The sequence below is a fragment of the Aplysia californica genome, unplaced genomic scaffold (genome assembly GCF_000002075.1).
Source record: "Aplysia californica isolate F4 #8 unplaced genomic scaffold, AplCal3.0 scaffold00350, whole genome shotgun sequence".
Classification (NCBI taxonomy): domain Eukaryota; kingdom Metazoa; phylum Mollusca; class Gastropoda; order Aplysiida; family Aplysiidae; genus Aplysia; species Aplysia californica.
The window spans coordinates 658,279-666,727 of record NW_004797620.1 but is presented as its reverse complement, the minus strand read 5'-3'; the positions used below and the strand labels follow the sequence as shown (position 1 = coordinate 666,727).

The following is an 8,449-nucleotide window of genomic DNA, read 5'->3' as shown; positions in this document are numbered from 1 at the left end:
CCCCTCCTCCGCTCCCTCTCAAACTCCCCTCCTCCGCTCCCTCTCAAGCTCCCATCCTCCGCTCCCTCTCAAACTCCCCTCCTCCGCTCCCTCTCAAACTCCCCTCCTCCGCTCCCTCTCAAACTCCCCTCCTCCGCTCCCTCTCAAACTTTCTGTTTCGTTCTCTCTCCCCATCTCTTTCTCTCTCTTTTCTTTTTATTAATTTATTTTACTTTGTCTTTTCACTGTCTTCATGCGTGTCAATTCCCTTGTCGGCTGGGTCTTTAAACTACAAATCAAGCCAAGAACACATAACCAAAACCATTAGCACAGAATTTAAATGGAAAGTGATTATAGCACCACACCAGCAATGATAATATTATATCCTAAAAGAAGCAAAGAATAAAAAAAAAATGAATAGGAATGTAAAATAGTACTTCCTTACCTTGAGATCTTGACGTCCTCGATATGCTCCAAAAGAGAGACAAATTATTTACCAAATGAGTGTTTTATATTATATGATGTGGGCCAATGGTTTTAAACACTGAATACACTTACTAACCTACTTACTCTCAAAGTGAAGTGGCAGTTTGAACAGGTGATTACCTTACACACGTTAGAGAAGGTTCGACTGTTTAAAAGATATGTCGACACAATACCACAGCAATCCCCCCCCCAAAAAAAAGCAACAACAAACAACAACAAAAAACAAACAAAATAACAACTAAAACACAAACAAACAAACAAACAAACAAGCAAACAAACAAACGAAACAAAAAAACCCAACAGAATGAAACCACAAAACAATTCCAATACCATTAAAAAAACAACAAAAAAACCCAACAGAATGAAACCACAAAACAATTCCAATACCATTAAAAAAACAACAAAAAAAACCCAACAAACGAAAGAAGCAATTCCAGGAAAACAACCAAAAGAAGCAAAACAATTCTAGCAATATCCCAGCAAAAACAACCAACAGAAACAAGCAACGCACCTATTGCTGTCCATCTTCCCCACTTCAATGGGCAGCTTTTTATATCGATTCAAGCGAGTTATGATCGATGTGGAAGATTATAACCTTTATCCTGCAATTATTCGGACGGGATCGGAGGCAGAAGAACAGACATGTAAAAACACTTGCATGGCATTGCGGGCCTATCGAGCCTTTTGAGCCGGGGTATGATAACACTCTAGCTTCACTATTAGCGTCAACGATTGAGACACACAGAGTGTGGAAGATAAGAGACAGTTAGGGAAGGGGGTTGGGGTGGGGTGCGGGGGGAGGGGTGCTTGTTTTTTTTGTTAGTGTGTGTGTGTGTGTGTGTGTGTGTGTGTGTGTGTGTGTGTGTGTGTTTGTGTGTGTGTGTGTGTGTGTGGGGGGGGTGATTGTGGGGCAGAGGGGTTGGGTTTTTTTTTCCAACTGTTTGCGACTCAATTACCCGTGCTTGCCTGATACTAGGTGGAAGAGATGAAAGAGCAATCGTGTTCTCCTGGTCCGATGATGAATAAACGCTAACGATAAGTTTTTCTTTCTATCTCCCCTTTTCTTTCCTTCATTCCGTCTCTTTCTCTCTCTCTCTCTCTCTCTCTCTCTCTCTCTCTCTCTCTCTCTCTCTCTCTCTCTTTCTAATTTCTCTCCCTCTCTCTCCCCCTCTCTCTCTCTCACTCTCGCTCTCTCACTATATCTGAATGTCTATATATCCTTCTTTCTCTTTCTCTCTGTCTATCTGTAAGTTATAAAGAGGGCAGAGTGAAGTCAGTATGTGTCTATGTCAGAATTTTCTCTTTACCCGCCGATCACGTCCGTGACAAGGTCTGGCGTCTAAAAAACTCCAAACAGATGCGTGTCATCGTGAACCCTTAGGGGGGACAGCGGAAGTTGGGGCGCGTGGGGAGAATGTGTGCGGGTGGGAGGGGGAATTCTTATGGGAGGAGGGTTCATCTATGGACTCTCTCGGGGATTCTCTTGTATCGAGATGAGTTAGAGTAAAGTGAAAATGAGCTATGTAGTCAGAGGATCAGCAGGGTGGGGATGATGAGTGGGTCTGACACGAAAGTGGCTTCGCGGATTGCTAGTTGCTGTGGACTTGAAGTTTAGACTAGACCAAGGAGGTTACAGTTTGCGCTAGACTCAACTTATCATGCTGGTGATTTGATTTGATGATTTGACCTAGTGATTTGAGACTTGTGACTTGAACTAGGGGCTTGCGAGCACGAGCGGGTTTGCTACCGGGGTACAGCCCTAATACATACACTCAAACACCCGCATACATACGCACAGACGCACACACACACATACATACACACAGACATACCCACAGACATACAGACATTCAGACAGAAACACACACATACACACATACATGTATACGTACTCACATACACACATACATACACAGACATACAGACATTCAGACAGACACACACACATACACACATACATGTATACGTACTCACATACACACACACATACATACATACATACATACATACATACATACATACATACATACATACATACATACAGACAGACAGACAGACAGACAGACAGACAGACAGACAGACACACAGACACACAGACAGACACACAGACAGACAGAGACACATATTCATACATATCTCTCTCCATCTCTCTCTCTTCTCTCACACACCCTTCCATTCTCTCTCTCTCTCTCTTCTTCACTCTCTGTCTGTCTGTCTGTCTGTCCGTCTGTCTGTCTGTCTGTCTGTCTGTCTGTCTGTCTGTCTGTCTGTCTGTCTGTCTGTCTGTCTGTCTGTCTGTCTGACTCTTTCACTCTCGCTTCTCACCCTTGACCCCGGAAGGATTTCCCAGATTGTTATCCAATTGTGACACTATACCCTCTTGATTACCAATGTGTGTGTGTGTGTGTGTGTGTGTGTGTGTGTGTGTGTGTGTGTTTGTGTGTGTGTGTACACCTTTGATGTCCACTTAAATGCATATTCCTACACGGAGTTTACTTAAATACGTTAATGGAAGTTGCGGTTTTCAAGGACATTACAGCCTTGGAAGTCACTAAACCTTTGCCGCCATCTTTGCACTTACCCCTGACAACTCCAGCCTCTATCAGTCGCAAAGATCTCGACTTTTATACAAGATGGATGGGTTTTTTTTCTCACCAAAAGCAAGCCAAATGAAATGCTCGTGCTGATACCCCCCCCCCCCCCATGCTCTAGTCGCCCTTGTCTTTCACGACTAAAGAGCCAGAAAATGAGAGGGTCAACGTCACCTTCTTAATTTGTTTTCTTCTAAAACTAGAATTTTTAGTATGATGTCACACATCAGAGGACACTACACGGCACAGCATTTGAGAGAATTTTCCAAATCAATTTTGCCCTTAAAGACATTATAATAAACTCAAACTTGGTTGTACATTATGCCAGAGTTCAGCTGTGTGAAGTGTGGAGACGTCAAGGCGGTCTTGGGAAGAAAGCTACAAGCTTGCATTTATTATGGGGGCCAGAGCGATGTTTAATATACCAGGCCTCATGTAGACCGGTGTAGGGGCTTAAATTGATCATACAATGCCCCCCCCCCCTTTCCATGTCTGGCATTCGTTGTCAGTGACACAGGATCTAGTACTATAATAATACAACTTTTTTGCCTCAAACACAGAGTTCAGTCCTCAAAAGTCAACTCCTGCGTCCGAGTCGGACTACTGATACTCGAATACTGAAGGTCATGTATTAGGTAAGGATGAGTACCCATTTTTGATGCGGCTTCCATATTAAGGGTGTTGGATCGTAGCCGGAGATCTAAAGAATAATGACCCATAAAAGAAAATAAAAAAAGAAGAAAATAAAAATACTGCTTTATTGGACAAAAAAGACATTTGCTTAAAGTTCACAAAAAAATGCAAGTTTATTTTTTCAAAGATCTCCTCAATAAATGCAGCCGCCCTCGTCAAATTTACTGCATGTAATTGTAAATTGTATAATTGGCATCAGCCCGCTGTAGTTCTAAAATACATTTCTAGTAATTACCTTCGACGCCACCTTCCCGAACTTGAGTCTGGAGTGCCCTATATAGTCAGAGGGTTTTCCCGGTGGTTGTGGTACTGAATAAGCTACTGTATGGACGCAATAAATATTTATGGTCCTAAGTCCGTGTATCGTGAAGTCAAATCTACAATCTAGGCGATCACCGAGGCCGATTATTGACATTCTTATCTAGTCATCATCGAGCTGGGGTGTAACCTCTGCGAACTGGGGTCACACAGCCAACCTTTCCTCAGCGAGAGGGATATGTGGGCGGGGCGGTGGGTGCCCATCAATCTCACACTGAGACTCTATGGCACAGATGTGGAGGAAGTGTCAGAGCCCATGTAGTCTCCTACAGAACTCATTAACTGAGCTGAGGGGCTTCCATCTCTCGCTGGGGCCTCAAAGAAGGTCAATTTATATCGCTTTTTCGTCCTAGGAGTCACGTCTCTGAAATTGTCCAGAAATAATTATTGTTTTATTATATTATTCATATAGCGTACTTTGTAACTGTTGTTGGTAGCCACCCACCCACCCAAGGCTGAAGACGTCCTGTGGGTGCACAATCATCCTCGCGTCTCCTCTTTGCCTGAGTTTGTCAAAGCAAGAATCTCAATCACAGCTAGAATGGGGCCAAACCAACGAAGCGTCCAAATCAGGGTGAGGTCGATTGAGGAAAATGAATTATGCTAACAACAGCTGGACATGAGCATGGCATACTACAGAGCTTGGGTGATTGTAAAAGACATAACTCTGATTTAAAGCCTTCCAATAATTTCATACAAATGTTGGTTGTGCAATCTCCCCTGGTGTATGTTCGAAGATGTCTCTATCTAGCAAGTTTTGACTTAGACCATTTATTTTTCTGACACTCTACTATTGTATCAATATGACTTTAAAAATTGTTGCATTCTATTTTTTGTTGTTTTGTTGTCTGTCAGTCCTAGCTCAACCTTGTTCACATTTCTGTTTCTATACTACTTCAGACGTAAATCACGTTTTAGAAAAACCCTTTTCTTTTTTTAAGTTTGTGTTGATTTACCAAATAACCGAGTTGAAAGGCAAATCCCCGCCTTCCACCTCTATTCACTTACACTATTATGAAATAAACAAGCAAACTAAGATTTCTATATTATGGTAACTACAACGAAGGAATTTGCACACCTTATGATGTGGTTTTTCTTGATCAAGCAGCAATTGTGATTTTCAGGGTAAGTGAATTTTTAAAATGAGTAACCCTATTTCGTTAAGGGTCATAGAACGCTTCGAGTTCTATAGGGAAATTGGTAAAAGTACTTCCACCCCCTCCCCTTAAAAACAAGGAGCAAACGGTTAGAGAAAGTTATGTCAATAACAGGAAACTTTTGAATGCTACCCCCACATGTAGTTCGGCACCTGAAGCCCCTTCATTACGGTTACATTCTCCGCTGGACGCAGTCCAAGACAGACTTGAATGCTTCGTAACTCCATAAAGCCAACCCCCACTCCCCCCCCCCCAAAAAAAAAAAAAAACCTCCCCAAAAAACAATGAGCTTCCATTTTTGCATGCTTCCAAGATCAACAATAATACATGTAGTTTATCCAAGTCTAGGATCAGTTCAGCAAAGACGTCAACATTCTACGTATGCTATAAATATAAATTATTCTTTTTGTTTCTTTCTTGTTGTGAGTACATTATGCAAGTTGTAAGCATATTAAATAAGGCGCTTAATTTATTGTAAATGCTTTCCCTCCTCCCTTACACACACACACACACACACACACACACACACACACACACACACACACACACGCACACAGAAACACCCCCCCACACACACACACACCCACACATACACACCCACACGCGCACACGCACACACACACAAACAACACACACACTCACACACACACATACATACACATACACAAGCACATACACTCAACACACGCGCGCGCGCGCGCACTCCAATTTAAAAAAGGGTAAAAACATGGGATGTTTCCCTACCACCCACATGCAAGACTTTTTTCGCGGCTGGTTGGAGGGCGCCACTGGCAGGTCCTTCTTCTTTACTTTCCCTCTCTTGTTTCTGTCTGCCTGACTTTTTCCAGGCACTGAATTACCATTATTATTTCGATGTGCTTCTTTTTACTCACAATACTTTTCTCGAGGTTGCCTGGTGTCAGGGGAAATTGCCCGCCAAAGTTTTGGCGACTTCCAAAGCTTGAGTAACTTTTTTTTTAGAAACTTCAAATTTTCATTTTGTGTGCCTTCGATCAACGTTTTCCAGTAAAGTTCATATATAAATGCTTTTTAAAATCAACATAAAACGGTGTTTAGCTATTTTTTAAAAAGTGCGATAAAATTGCCTAAAACGGAAGAAAAATGCCTGTTTGGTCGATTTCATTAATTTTTACGAGCACCTAATTTCATTCCAATGCCAGACATATCAAGTTATGCTCTATAATATATTCAAGCGTTGTCGACTGAACAGAATGAACGTTAGTACTCAGTGAGTTTAGAGAGGACGACTTGACTGAGAGGAAAGACAACCTAGGAAGATGGGGTCAACGAAGAGGACGGGGAGGCCACCATTGGTTCATGAAGTCGAGTCTATTAAAAGGCAGCGAGAATTGATGGACATGGGGCGATTTCCTCGGGAAATTTTGTTATGATGGGGTTTCCTTGTAGCTAGTGGTCTCTGCGTCTGATCTTTATCATTTTGCATGGACATGTTTTGACATTAAAGTTGTAACCGTGAAAATTTCTGTATAGTAACTCAAAACTCGAGGCCGAAATATATCCGCCCACTTTTGCCGAGCATCCAAATCCCGTAAGTGAACCTCAACACTGTAAGACAAGTCTTAGTTTCGTCACAACCTCATTCTTTTGATTTAGATATTGATGTAGTGACCTTCATGGTCCTTTCAGAGATGGACGCTAAACTCGGAGGAACCGCCTAACAATGTTGATATGGGCGTTAAAACCTATACCAGTTCACCATTTGATCTTTAAAGGAATTAGTAGAATTTTTTTCACCATCAACCCTCTGGCCAAAACACCGAAAATTGTTGAGAGTTCAATCATATCTGTCAAGACCGGGGTGATCCCTTATGCCGCCTACAAAAATTACCAAATTGCCCACTGGTGGGCGGTACCCCACAGGCTAGTAAGCGCCGGTTCATAATTCATTGTCACCATCCATCACTGTCGCACTTCAAAGCACGAGGTTTTCCAGGAGAAAAAAATAATCCAAACAACCCTCCTCCTTTTATTTCTCTCAACGCGTTATCTTAATACTAAATATTTAATTCGTCAAAGTCCATTACTATTCTTAAAAGAGTAATTACGACTAAGACCAGTCTATGCGCCTCATCAAAGGTCTACAACATACTTGATTTTCATGTTTTCGCAAATTTTGACACACCGCAATGTTGAATGACGGAGACAAATTTTATCTGCACGACTGTGCGTTGATGTATATGTCCATCAGTAGGTTATGGCATCTTTATCTGCTCCTTGATTACCATACCGAAACGAAGAACTAGGTGCAGACTTTTACACACAGACAGACAGTAAATCTCCACAGAGGGTGCACAATAGATAGCACGTTTCTATTTAAAGCTTTAAACGGTCAGAATGAATAATTAATATACTTTTGTAAAGCCGATATGTGAAAGTTTTATCGCTCCTCGTATGTGAAACATCAGAGACGTGTCTGAAGAACGTGCGGTACTTATGGATGCGTACTTATTGCTCGGCCCCATAGCGTTGTGGTCAATAACTCACAATTGGGTAGTCTGGAAATGTCTGTACGAGTTACAGCTAAAAAGTCATTTGACAGATACTGCACTCCACATGAATATTAGTAGGATACATTTGAAAAACTACGATCTTGTTGACAGCCATAGGTGATGGATACAATAGTTCAACTCACTGGAAATGACGTCAGCTGGAATACGATCGAATATACTTCGCTACGCCTTTGTGTAAATCTATTACGTGGGATTTGATGAATTGCGAGAGTCTACGACCCCGCTTTAAAGAAACCATCTCATAAAAAGCTCCCACGTACGACTGAGCTACGAATTTCTGAATGTTGCGAAAGAATGACGTTTGGGGTGGATGTGGGAGATAGCAGTAAAAGTGCATTGTGGTCACTCTGGGAACTAAGTGAGACATTGTGAAAGCCAGAGCCCAGCTCGTTAGCCTTTTCTTTATAAGTGTATTTCACACCTCTATCGACATAACGTAGATCATTTAGAAGGTGGGCTTCGACCTTGCGAGTCATGGCCAGCCCAAGTTAAGTTGGCTACAACATTGTGGCAAAAAGACTGAGATACCGGATAAAAATGATTCCTTTCGGGAAACGCACTCGAATCTCTTGTGTGTGACTGCATAGTCTCTTATATTGCACAAGTGCAGGCTGTTAAGGAATTGGATTTGTTACTGGTGAAAACCCGGGAGGAGAAGCGGAGGGGTAAGTGT

General features: G+C 42.1%; 1 protein-coding gene across 1 annotated transcript in view; it reads left to right on the top strand.

Annotated features, from left to right (window-relative positions):
- The window catches only part of LOC101850821 (5-hydroxytryptamine receptor 5B-like), a 32,609-nt gene that overhangs the window by 1,029 nt on the left and 23,131 nt on the right, over nucleotides 1-8,449 (top strand). The window lies entirely within an intron of this gene.